Consider the following 13,530-nt stretch of genomic DNA (forward strand, 5'->3'; position numbering starts at 1 on the left):
TCTTTACAGCAATCCTTCATATAGTCACATACAACAAAGCAATTAACTCCTTTGTCTTAAGCTTCAAGCTACTCAATATGTTTCACTAGCACAGTCAGTCATTAAGAATTCATTTTACTTAGGCCCCGTGCAGTTTTTTTTGTTTCTCTTTTCTTGTTTCCTAAAACTGTTGTGCAGACAGTGATCACTGACCCTGTGCAAGAAAAATCACAAATACACTCCTCTGTATTTGTCCCAACCAAAGAGTATCCTGTTGAGAAAGTCTGTTCAAGATCAGTTTTCAACCACATCAAAGGACATACTCTTCCTCATTCAACCTCAGCAGCTTCAAGCTTCAGCTTTCAAGCCATGAATGAAGTATTCACTGATACTGTCCTGGAGTCCTTAACCCTCATAGAATAAAAAAATCATTACGGTTGGAAATACCTCTAAGACCAAGTCCAGCCGTCAACCTATCACCACCACGTTTGCAGCGTTTGAGGCACGGACTCAGATGTGAACGATCCAAATTGTTTATTACAAGTTCTCACATCCCTTATAGACCTTCACAAGTTGTTATTTTCTAAATTTCCCGTCCGCCCTTACAACTTTCCCAAACACCTTACATGTCAACAAAGCATTCTACAGAACCCTTTTGAACTGTCCATGCAGGCACGTATCCAATGAGAGCTGTGAGACCCTTCTTCTCCTTGCAGAGGTGTCCTTGGTTCTCATGCTGTTTATCTTGCTCCACAGCTGCTGCTCTGAACAGCTTTTCTTTTATTCCCACAAGTACCAGTGCAGCCACCGCCCTCAGGCACCCTGGCCATCCCTTACTCACTTCCTTGGCAATTTGCAGCTCAGGGGTTTGGCAGATGACTTTTTTCCTGGCAGTCCTTAAGGTTCAAAGTCCAGCTGTAATCTCATTTCCCAAATATGTCACTTCCTGTTGAGTTATTTGTGCTTTCTGTAAACCAAGAAACTCAGCAAACTCTCAGTCTATTGTACACAGTCCTTTTGTTGCTGTGGCAGCCACGTGCTGCAGCAAAGTTCCACTCTAGAATGGAGGATCCCAGATCTAAGGCTCATGAGTTGACCATCATTCAGCTGTTCTCACAACCCTGGGTAACACTGTCCAGGTTAACTGAGACTCTTCTCCCCATATCAGGGCTTTCCTATTCAAAGGCAAATAACCTTGGGCTTCCTTTGGCCAAACCAGGCAGAAGAGACATCCCTCAAATCCAGAAGGTAAACTCCATCTTTTCGTTCCTTAACTTGGTTAATAAAGTGCACGGATTTGCCACCACTGAGTGTATCCATTCAACTATTCTAGTACTTGCCCTCAAGTCTTGTACCAAACTACAGCACTTGCTATCAAAATTGGAATCCAAACTCCAAAAAGTTACCTATTATTTCTTTTATCCTCCTACAGTCCCATACCCTCAAAGGGCACCGCTTTACCCTGACTAGGCAAGCTCTTGCTTTTAACTTCTATTTAGGGCTTCATTTTTGGCCCTGATGCCCACACCACTAAGTGTATCATATTTGAGATTGCTGTAACTCCTGGGGGTACAACATTGTTTTGCCCGGTTTGTGTTAAAGCCAGAGTTACAGTTTTTAATCAGTCAATATTGTTGCACTCTTAGCTCCAGTTTTATTCAATTTCTTGCCAGAGTAACCTGGCAGGTACAAGAATTTCTGTATTCCTGCTTGTTTTCTTAGCTTATGTTTAATTAATCCAAAAAAGGAAACCTTTTCCCGTTTGGCAGTAGCATCTACTACTGTTACAAAACCATCTATGGGTAGTAAGAAGCACCCATATCCACCAGAAAACGAACCTCAATATCCTGCTTTCCTAAATGCAATTTCCCATTGCAGTTTGCACACTGCTTTCCTTCCAGTGAGGTCACTCCCAAGTACACTGCCCGGTGCAACTCAAGGGTAGGTATGGCCAGCCATACGGACCACAAACCCACACAGAACCGCAAGGTATCGCTGCACAGAAGACTTATTAGGACCCTTAGACAAGGATCTGGGGAAAGTCGTATTCTTACAGCAGCTTCTGGGTAAAGCTCCTAGCCACAGCTCGGTTCCATTGCAAGAGTTCTGTTCAACACAGAATGTCCTCTGGTGCTGTACCGGAGACTGCCTCTTGCTGGGACATACTCGTGGGGGAGAGCAGTAACAGGAACGCCAGGACAGCAAGGGAGGGATGCCTGATGACAAGGGTGTGCGAATGTCCCCACCGAAGGAAGCAAAGAGAGCCGGCAGAAAGCGATGCTTCATTAGCGTAACAAAACACAGCCCCCATTCCTCCCTCCCTCCTCCCCCGCACCCCTTCCCATCGCCATCCCCCGGGGGCAGATGTGCCATGAAAACGAGCTCTGGGCGTGATCGTTGTGGGAATTCCTGCCTTCCTGAGCCTGTGCGGAAGAGGCGAGAGCCTGGCTGGAAGCCATCCGGGCAGCACCGCGGTGGCAGGAGGTGCACCAAGGCCGTCCTGCGGCCAGCTCCGGGCTGAGGGCACTCGGCGTCCTCTGCTCTACGCGACTCCGAGGAGCCCGGCTACCTGCACCAGAGCTGGGAGCAGCCTGCTCCGCACCCAAGGTAGGTGCCCTTCGTGGCTCGTGCAGAGGAGCGCACGCTTCCTGCCCCTGCCAGCAGCACCGGGAGAGGAGCGGGGAGCGGCCCCGGACGGGGCGGAACCCGCACTGCCGTACCCCAGGCGGGACCCTGGTCCCGGCTCCAGCTCCCGCTCAGCGCAGCAGGTTTGCTGGCCCAGACGGGCTGCAACCAGGGCGGCAGTTCATGCAGCCCGGGCTGGGCTCCGAGGGGCACGGGAACGGGCTGGGAGCTGGGACAGTGAGGAAGGGAGCAGAGGAGGTCAGCGTGCTCTGCTGCCCGGTTGGATCTCTGTAACACAGCGCAGCTGGGGCTGCAGTTCTTCCTCTGGGCCACGGGAGACACGAGACGGCCTCGCTCTGCAGCTGTGCACGCGTGGATTGACGGAAGCTTTAAACCCCCCGATGCCTCCTTTGGAGTGTCTTAATGTGAAGCCTCCAAGTGGAAATTTGCACTCGCCCTGCTTCTCCTCCCCGGCAGCCCCCAGCTTCTCTTCGGGGACCCTGCGGGCAACACGTGCCTCTGGCGACCCTTGAAATGGCGTTACCTTTTGTTTGCTGAGCGCTTGCCTGATGGCTCAGCTGGGGTTGTGCAAAGCCCTGGCAAGGCTTTTGTTCAGGCTGTCCCGGCAGCTGCAGATGCCTTGAGCACACAGCTGCGGGCCCTGAGCACGTTCAGCATCTGCAGCAGCTCCGGCACTGGGCTCTGGAACAGACGATGAGAAGCTGGCAGCCTGTGGGCTGACTGGAGCACGCGTTGAGAACACGGCCGAGCAGCAGCAGGTCAGTAAAGCACAGCCCAGGTGCCTTCTGCAAAGGGCACGCGGTGCTGAGAGCGTCCCCTGGCAGTGAGCGCAGTCTGCGTGCTCGGCTGAAGAGGGAGGGAGGAATGAATTTATTGATATCATGCAGGTGTCCTGGAGTGCTCTAACAACTGCTTAACAAGGCTGTTGTAACCACGTGGTTGTTTATTGCCTTAATTGTTCTGTTTAGCACTGCTGCTATTCGATAAGTTGCCTTCACGGTTCAGTTAAAATTCCCAGCACAGCATCGGCTGGTGGTGGCTGTGACCGTCACAGGCTGGTTTGGCTGCAGTGCTGTCACATACTCTCTCTTCTCAGGAGATGGAAAAATAATCTCCATGTGGTTGGATGTTTTGTTGATTTATTGTTGTGTTTAAGTAAGCCATCCTATTTATTTGAGAAGTGTGAACCATCCAGTTGACTCCTCGCCGTTTTGCACTTCCTTACCCGAGGAATGTGAGCCATCACCACTTTTAGGTAACATCAGCAGTAGGTGGTTTTGAGAACTACATCAGTCACCTTTACAGAGTACTTTTCCCAACCCTTTTCTGAGGGCTTGCTTGATTTCAGCAAGCCCAGGGCTACTTCCACTCCTGAGAGGATGTACGGACATCTGCCAGAGGATTTAATCCATTTGCCACCAGGTGTTCCCTCACGGATCTGTGGAGGTGGTGCTCCAGCAGGCTTGCTGTGTTTGAGTGTTGGGGGCTGCATTCACGGTGTTCTTCCATGAACCAGGTGCTTTTCTGCACCTCCTGCTGGATGGTTGGATGGCCATACCATTTTCTAACAGTATTTCTGCATCTCTTTCCTGGGTAGCCGTTCCCTTTAGGCGTGCTTGCAGTCAATCAAAAGATCCCCCAGTTGGCACAGGCTGTCCTTGTTGTATGTCCTCAACTTCCTTCACCACTCAGACCTCCAATAAAACTCCCCTTTCCCATTCCTTCTGTATCACTCTTCAGTTTCCTTAACTGCAGCTAGGGCAGGCAATAAGCCGTCATTCTGCTGCCTCTGTTTGCCTTAACTGTGTAGAGGCAGTGCCTTTAATTAGTGCTATGGGTGCAGTTTTGCATCTGTTTGGAGCCAAACCCTACAGGTGGAGGATGTGTGGCCTAAAGGATTGTAGGCGGCTTGGGGAGGTCTTCGTTTATTGTGTGAATAAGCATTACCTGCACAACTTGCACCACGTAGTGCAGCAGAAATATTGTGGAATATCAGTCGCTTTTGATTCTGGGAAGACCGGTGCAGTTCTCCTTTGCTTCATATGTCACTTCCAAAACCGACACGATGCTGATAACACCTTTCCCATTTTGAATCCTATTACTGCCCCAGTGACCTCTGCTTTCCGCTCAACTACAGCAGTTGCCACGAGAACATTCACAGAAGAATTTGGGATGCGCTTCATGTCTCTTGTCATCAGTTTGTTTCCCTTCTTGCCATCCTGCAGACTTTGCCCATTGGTCACAAGTGGATCCAAACACAGCATACACTCCTAAGGGAGAAGCAGGACTATATTTGTTGATATAATACAGATATGCTGTAGTGATTTAACAGTGACACAGCAGGATCGGAGGTGGCTGGATACACTTGGTTATTTACTGCATGGAGGGTAGGGTTACGCACACACCTACAGGAGGCCCTCCCATTGAGTCACGAGGCTCAGAGTAGTTCCCCTTTTTTTCTCATGTCTTCAGTCCACAGAGGTAAGGAGCTAGGATGTGGTTGGATCCTCTCCTAGTCCCAAGCTTGGTCAAGGCTTTGTGTGGAAGGAATCATACGTGCACAGTCCCTCTAAGACAGAACCTTAGAGAATACATGAAAGCTCCAAAGTAACCACGGGTGTCTTACAGAAGATCTGTATTGAGAAGGAGTCTTGATGTCAAGCTGCAAGGGATCTCTGTGCAGGTGTGAGCTGCAGAAACAGCCCTGCTCGAGGGCAGGTCCTGTGGTGCAGCCCGCTGCTGTGCAGCAGAGCTGGAGGGGCACTTGGGCTGCTCCCTCTTTTGGGGTAAGATGACTGCCTCGTTGCCGTGCTTTGTCTTAAGTCCCCTCTCAGTCTCAGCTGTTGAACTAAGTGTCAGCTACCAGTTGTTTCAGCCTCCCAGTCTGAGACAGCTTTGTGACGGTTCATCTCTTTGAGCCAGACTGTTTCCTGTGCTGCAGCTCATTGTCTTCCTCTGCAAGGCCAGGCAGTGCCCTGCAGAAGGGCTGAGCTGGGACTGGGACTGCTGCATTCCCTCACAGCTCCCCTGCCATTTCTCTTCTCCCTGCAGGCTCCAGTTCAACTTCTGCCTTCCAGCCGTGATCATCCCAGCCTGCAGGAGAGCAGCAAATGGCCGCAGCACATCCAGTTGAGGTAGGGGTTGGGGAAGCAGGCAGGAGAGGCCAAGGGGCCAGGGATGTGAATGCAGGGGAAGAGGGAGGTGCCCTCAGCCAGCGTGTGTGTGCTGGGGACAGAAAAGCAGCTGGGGTGTGAGGTTCTGTCCTGTGCGAGCTGCTTGCCTGGGCCTTGGCTGTTCCCAGCAAGGAGCCTCTTTGCTTGCAGGAGCCCGTGAGCTTTGAGGAGGTGGCCGTGTATTTCAGCAGGGAGGAGTGGGCGCTGCTGGACCCTGTGCAACGAGAGCTCTACCGGGACGTGATGTTGGAGACATACCAGTGTGTGGCCTCGCTGGGTGAGAGCTTGTCTGCCTTTCCTCCTCGTTAGGGCACCTTTGGCTGTGCAGAATGAGCCTCTGCAAGCCGGGCCTTGAATAAACACCATGCAGCTACATATTGACTCACACCACAGTGCCAGCAAGAAAGGAGATACTGAAAAGCATGAGTTTCAGAAGGGATTAGTATGCACGGCACTCTGATCAAAGCCACAGAGTCAGTGCTGGCAAGCAGGCATCAGCCAGGAGGGAGAAAACCAGCCCTTGTGTTGTGTGTTGCTTGGTGCCACCAGCTCCAGCTCACAGATGAATCCCTGGTTACTGCTATGGAATTGAGGATTTTCCATGCAATTGCCATCAACATTTTGATGCCTTGACCTCTGGTAGACTGTAAGAAAACAAATAAGCTGTTGTAAAGTTAATTTGAAAGAAAAAATATCCCTTCACAATGTTCAGAGATGTCAAAACATTCTTTGCTCCAAGGGAAGCTGTAGGCACAGTGTCATTTAGACCTAAATGGTGGTTTCTCCTTGGGGAGGGGCACAGAGTGGAACTGTTGAACAGGCACTGTGCCAGCATGAGGGAAATGCTCTCTTGTTCCCTGTTTCTCTCCCTGAAGCTCCACTTCCAGCCCCCAAGCCCATGGTGATCTCCCTGCTTGAACGAGGGGAAGACCCCTGGATCCCAGATGTGCGTAGCCCTGAGGCCATGCCAGGAGACCTCAGCCCAGGTGAGGTGGTGGAGGGAAGGGGAATGTTGGGGCTGTAAGAGCCTTCTCTGCCTGTGTTTTATTTTGGGCACCGTGTGCTATTGCTGCATTTCCTCTGTCATCCAGCAGCTGATGGGATCAAAAATGCAAAGGAGGTTCCGCAGAGAAATTGTGTAGCGGAAATGCAGCTGAATCGCATCTCTGTGGAAGAAATCAGAAGGGATGTCCAGGAAGTCCTGCAGCAAGGTCAGGGTGAGCACATCAAGAAGCCCCTGGGAAAGCGTCTGGGAATGACACTGAGGAACCCAGTGGACTCCAACATAGGTCCAAAGCAGCCTGAGGAAACCAGGAGCAAGGATGTGTGCCAGATGAAAAAGCAGAATCCATGCACTGAGTGTGAGAAAAGCTTTAAACTGGATTCCAGCATCACTAGCCACCAGTGCACGCACTCAGCAAAGAGGCATTATGAGATCTGTGATTCTGCAGAGAGCATGAAATGGAGACTCCACCCCACTGGCCAGCAGTGCATGTACACAGGAGAGAGAGCCTTTGAGTGCTCTGACTGTGGAAAGACTTTTACGGACAGTGGGAGCCTCACTTCCCACCAGTGTATCCACAGAAGAGGGAGACTGTACAAGTGCCTTGAGTGTGGGAAGAGCTTGAAAGGTATTTCTAAACTCAAAATACACCAACGTGTCCACACAGGAGAGCGACCATATAAGTGCCTTGTGTGTGGGAAGAGCTTTAAGGATAGTTCTACACTCAAAATACACCAACGTGTCCACACAGGAGAGCGACCGTATAAGTGCCTTGAGTGTGGGAAGAGCTTCAAAAACAGTTCCAGCCTCACCATCCACCATCACATTCACACAGGAGAGAGACCCTGCAAGTGCACTGAGTGTGGGAAGAACTTCAAAAACAACTCTGAACTGAAGGTGCACCAGCGTGTCCACACAGGAGAGAGACCATATAAGTGCTCTGAGTGTGAGAAGAGCTTCATAAGCAGTTCTAATTTGAAGCTCCACCAGCGCATCCACACAGGAGAGAGACCATATAAGTGCTCTGAGTGTGGGAAGAGCTTCATAAGCAGCTCTGAACTGAAGATGCACCAGCGTGTTCACACAGGAGAGAGACCATATAAGTGCTCTGAGTGTGAGAAGAGCTTCATAAGCAGTTCTAATTTGAAGCACCACCAGCGCATCCATACAGGAGAGAGACCATATAAGTGCTCTGAGTGTGGGAAGAGCTTCATAAGCAGCTCTGAACTGAAGATGCACCAGCGTGTCCACACAGGAGAGAGACCATATAAGTGCTCTGAGTGTGAGAAGAGCTTCATAAGCAGTTCTGATTTGAAGCACCACCAGCGCATCCATACAGGAGAGAGACCATATAAGTGCTCTGAGTGTGAGAAGAGCTTCATAAGCAGTTCTGTTTTGAAGCTCCACCAGCGCATCCATACAGGAGAGAAACCCTATAAGTGTCCTGAGTGTGGGAAGAGCTTCATAAGCAGCTCTGAACTGAAGCTCCACCAGCGCATCCACACAGGAGAGAGACCATATAAATGTCCTGAGTGTGGGAAGAGCTTCAAAAGGCGTGCTGAATTGAAGATGCACCAGCGTGTCCACACAGGAGAGAGACCATATAAGTGCTCTGAGTGTGAGAAGAGCTTCATAAGTAGTTCTGATTTGAAGCGCCACCAGCGCATCCACACAGGAGAGAGACCCTGCAAGTGCTCTGATTGTGGGAAGAGCTTCATAAGCAGTTCTGATTTGAAGCTCCACCAGCGCATCCACACAGGAGAGAAACCCTATAAGTGTCCTGAGTGTGGGAAGAGCTTCATAAGCAGCTCTGAACTGAAGGTGCACCAGCGTGTCCACACAGGAGAGAGACCATATAAGTGCTCTGAGTGTGAGAAGAGCTTCATAAGCAGTTCTGATTTGAAGCTCCACCAGCACATCCATACAGGAGAGAGACCCTATAAGTGTCCTGAGTGTGGGAAGAGCTTCAAAAGGCGTGCTGAATTGAAGATGCACCAGCGTGTCCACACAGGAGAGAGACCATATAAGTGCTCTGAGTGTGAGAAGAGCTTCATAAGCAGTTCTGATTTGAAGCACCACCAGCGCATCCATACAGGAGAGAGACCATATAAGTGCTCTGAGTGTGGGAAGAGCTTCAAAAGGCATTCTGAATTGAAGATGCACCAGTGCATGCACACAGGAGAGCGACCCTATAAGTGTCCTGAGTGTGGGAAGAGCTTCAAAAGGCGTTCTGAGCTGACACTGCATCAGAGCATCCATCAGGAAAAAGAGACCCTGTGAGTGTCCTGATTGTGGTAAGAGCTTCAAAGGGAGTTCTGAATTGAAGCTGCACCAGCATATGCACACAGGAGAGAGACCATAGCTTCTGTCGGACATTTTAGAACATTTTGGCCAGGTCTGCATGCAGGGAGATGCCTGGGAACTTGTCTTTTCTCTCCCTCAGAGAATCCCATCTGCTGTGTTACCAGAATGTCTGCACCAGTGAGCTGAAATGGCAGGAAGCCTTGAGTGTGAGAAGGGCTTTGTGCCTAGCAGAGAGCTCCTCACACTCCCAGAAGAACTTCATGCAAAGCTCAGTCCTCATTAAACATTGCAGTCCACAGGACAGGTAGCTACTAGGACTGCATCTCCTGCAGGAAGAGTTTCTCTCAGGGCTGGTGCCTCATTTCTCATGGGAAAACCCCCAGCAGGAGAGACCCTCAAAATGCTGGAGAGCCCGGGGATGAGGGAGACCAATGCTTCTCTCCATGCAGGAAGAGTTTGCAAAGGAGATGGCATCACCGACACCCTCTGCAGAAGGGACTTAACCCAGGAGCTTCAGATGGCTTTTCCTTGCTGCCCAAAGCACTTCTCTCACCATGCCCGCTTTCCACTTCTACTCTTCCCACCAGCTGCTTTTTGATGCTGTTTCCTAGTGGAGAAGTGGTTGTGTAGGGATCTGCTGTGTGTCTGTGTGCATGTGTTGCTCTCAGTCATTTCTGGGCGCACTGATGCATCCCAGAGAAGGGTCAGCAGAGCAGTAACGTGGCTCTTGGAGGTTTTCTGAGAATCTTCTGTAGTGGAAAGAGAAGGGGGTGAATAAAGTAGCTGAGTTGTTCTGGAGCTTTCTTCACTGTAGTCTTGTTTTTGCTCTTAAAATAAATGTCAGCATGTGGAATGAGGAGAGGGAAAGGTGCAAGCAGGGTTTGGTTTTGGTGCCCTCTCCAGCCCACTGCTTGCTTCTGGACAAGGCATTTCCTTTCTTAATAGGGGAGATGCTCCAGGCCCTTCACCATCTTCGTGGCCCTCCGCTGGACTCTCTCCAAGTGATCCCTGTCTTTTTTGTACTGGGGAGCCCAGAACTGGACACAATATTCCAGATGAGGCATTAATAGGGCAGAGTAGAGGGGGACGATCACCTCCTTCGACCTGCTGGACACGCTCTTTTTAATGCACCCCAGGATGTCATTGGCCTTCTTGGCTACAAGGGCACACTGCTGGCTCATGGCCAATCTGTCGTCCACCAGGATGCCCAGGTCCCTCTCAGCAGAGCTCCTCTCCAGCAGGTCTTCCGCCAACCTGTACCGGTGCATGTAATTATTCCTCCCTAGGTGCAAGACTCTACACTTGCTTTTGCTAAACCTCATCCGGTTTCTTACTGCCCAGCTCTCCAGCCTGTCCAGGTCTCACTGAATGGCAGCACAGACTTCAGGCGTGTCAGCCAATCCTCCCAACTTCGTGTCATCAGCAGACTTGCTGAGGGTGGTCACTATCCCCTCATCAAGGTTGCTGATGATGTTTAACAAGACCAGACCCAGTACAGACCCCAGGGGGACACTGCTAGTTACACGCCTCCATCCAGACACCACACCGGCAATGACAACCCTCTGCACTCTGCCAGTCAGCCAATTCTCAACCCACTTCACTGTCCACTCATCTATCCCATACTTCCTCAGCTTTATAAGGATGTCATGGGGGACAGTATCAAAAGCCTTACTGAAATCAAGGTAGACTACATCTACCGCCCTCCCCTCATCCACCCAGCTAGTGACATCTTCATAAAAGGCGACCAGGTTGGTCGAGCACGACCTCCCCTTGGTGAACCCATGCTGAGTACTCCTGATAGCCTCCATATCACCCAGTTGTCTGGAGATGGCATCTAGAACAAGCTGTTCCATCACCTTCCCTGGGACAGAGGTGAGGCTGACTTGCCTGTAATTACCCGGGTCTTCCTTCTTGCCCTTTTTGAAGACTGGAGTCTTTTTGCTTTTATAAACAAAGCTCTTCTTGTGGGTTGCTGAGCACTCTGAGGTTCTTTGAAGTCAATTGACTACAAACCTCCTGAGTGGCCCTCTGTATCTCATAGGACTGGCACTGCCAGATTTTCTCTTGTATCCTAGGCATAGCCAAAGGCCATGTAAAAGGTGACTGCTTTTTTCATCATGGCTTTATTAAAGCTAACAAATATTGGCACTAATGGATTTCTGTCACTGAATACCAGTGTAGTCTCCTCTGTTTACTGAAGGCTGTGCAAAAGCTCTTGGACAGACCTAAAGCTGAATACTGAACAGCAAAAGATCAGCTATGAGCACAGGTGTAAGAGGTGGTGGAAATCCATATTGTCATTTGGAGCTGCTAGGCATCCACAATGATGCAGGTGGGAATGGCAGCTGGTGAGTAATAAATGCAAAGAAGGACCCAATCAGCGTCTAACAAATACACTGCAGGAAGATAAAGGAAATCCGTTGAGGGTTTGTATCCTTATAGTGCATGAGGAACTACTTGGAAACAGGTTGGGAAAGCAGAGGGGCCAGGAGGTGACCATAGTGGCCTGACGAATGAAAGCAGCCTCAAATAGATTGATCAGACCACCTGCTGTTGGAGCCAGACTCATGCTGAGCCTGCAGTTGCACAAACCCAATGACTTGCAGCATCCAGGCTGTAGGTGCAGGAGAAATACCATGTACCATTGCCTGCTGGTGGGATGTGCATCTGGCTGCTTCCTTACAGCTTCAGCTCTGCAGCTCCCTGTGTCCATGAGGAAAGCATGTCTTTGCTCAGGGGTGCTGTTTGTATGAATAAGAGCAACTTATGAACTCCTTCTCTTATGTGAGTATAACCTTTCTCCCCTGCAGTCGGAGGGGATTTGCACCAAGAGCCAGTGGAGAGCAGACTTCCTTGTGCACAGCATAGCCAGGACAAAAGAAATTGTGCTACAGACTGTCAGTTCAGACTGTGTGTTTAGGAAAAGTCACTAATTTTGTGTCTTTCCCTCTGGAGTTTAATACAGGGAAAACCCACTCAGCTGCTCTTCCTGCTGGAGTTGCTGGCTTTCCCCATCCGACAAAGTGATCCCTGTGGTCACTGCAGAGGGAGGCAGAAAAGAATGGATGGCACCACAAGCTCATTATAAAAATGTGGGGAACCAGAGTTAATGAATCTTGGATGAGCCCCTGATCAGCCTGGCCCTGGGTGTGGCAATGGAGGGAGCTGGTCCAGGAGGATCTGATTAAAATCTCATAGCAATGACAGTCCCTAGAATGCAGGAGGCTGTGATGTGTCTATCTGTGCTTGCATCTGGTAGGGGCCACTGATGTAGAGCTGGGATCTCTCTGGATTAGATCAGTAGGATTTCTACCAGGACAGATATTATAGGGATTTACATGTTCCCTGACCTGGCAGCTTGCCCTAGTGAAACACTGATTATGCAACAGCAATCTAACTTAAGCTCTAGCAAAAAAAAATCCTCTGTGCTGAGAGATGGTGAGAGTACTCTCTCTGCAATGGCAAGGATTTGAAATTGTGCAGTGCATTAAGTTTGCAGATAATGAAACAATCAGGCTGTTTATTGTTGGTGCATGAAAAACAAAACTGGAAAAACTACAATTAGTGCCTGCCCTGAGATTCTCCTAGTTGTATGGCCAGATTAATGGATTAAAGTGTTTCCTTTGTGTGTATGGGAGATTAGTTCTGCTTGTCTCTCATTTCATGGCCAGTGGAGCTAAGGATAGCTCAAGGTGTCTGATATATAGCAGAATCAGAACTGAACCCCGGTGTCCTGCTGCCACATCCAGGAGCTGTGAACCCTCCTTTGCTGTCCAGCAGACCCCCAGTGCTGGGCATCCCTGAGAGCTGGCTGCGAGGGATGGAGGAGTTGCAGGATTCCTGCGTTTCTTGCTACCAGCTGCCTCTTCCTGAAGGAGAAACAAGTAAACAGTGAGTACAAGCAGCTGAGCGTGGAAAGGGATAGAAGATGGTCTGGGACTTACCACTTTGTCAGTGTGAAAAGGGCTGTTCCCAAGGCAGTATATGTCCCAGAGGCTGGAATGGACTACAGATGGCTGAGATGCTGCATGCAATTGTTTTTCAATCTTTGCTGTGATAACGCTAAAGGCAGGGCAGCTTGATGAATAGACTGCTGAGCTGGCACCTGTGAGCTTTCAGTGGAGTCTGCCTTCATCAGGACATTTTTTCCCCCTCTTTTGCCCATCTCTGAAGAGGAAATAGTGTCATCTGCACAGTGAAACACCCTGAGACCTACAGCACTAAGAACCTGCTACCAGTACCACCAGGGAGAAAATGTTTGCCAAGCAGCCATCAAGTGCTTTTTCAAAGTTCTGCCACACCACATCCATCTTTCTTCCAGCTGCAGAGACCTCCCACCTTCTCACTCCATGAAGGGGATGGAAGATCCAGCCCCAGGCAAGTGGATGGGGTTAACCTGTGGATTCTTCTAGTGCCAGGTTTTAA

The 13,530-nt window shown here is 50.0% G+C and overlaps 1 long non-coding RNA gene and 1 pseudogene across 2 annotated transcripts; one reads left to right on the forward strand and one right to left on the reverse strand.

Annotated features, from left to right (window-relative positions):
• Nucleotides 1–5,446: 5,446 nt before the first annotated feature.
• Nucleotides 5,447–9,903, forward strand: LOC146756806 (uncharacterized; annotated as a pseudogene). The gene is made up of 2 exons (XR_014937351.1): nt 5,447–6,075; nt 6,674–9,903. The product of XR_014937351.1 is annotated as an uncharacterized LOC146756806 (transcript).
• A 2,702-nt stretch (nt 9,904–12,605) lies between these two features.
• LOC146756807 (uncharacterized) lies at nt 12,606–13,279 on the reverse strand. Its single transcript, XR_014937352.1, has 2 exons — nt 13,050–13,279; nt 12,606–12,974 (listed from the first exon to the last, which is right to left on the reverse strand). It is a non-coding gene; the product is annotated as an uncharacterized LOC146756807 (long non-coding RNA).
• Nucleotides 13,280–13,530: the final 251 nt, after the last annotated feature.

Source organism: Coturnix japonica, chromosome 26 (genome assembly GCF_054131305.1).
Source record: "Coturnix japonica strain WE chromosome 26, WE-NBRP24, whole genome shotgun sequence".
Classification (NCBI taxonomy): Eukaryota; Metazoa; Chordata; class Aves; order Galliformes; family Phasianidae; genus Coturnix; species Coturnix japonica.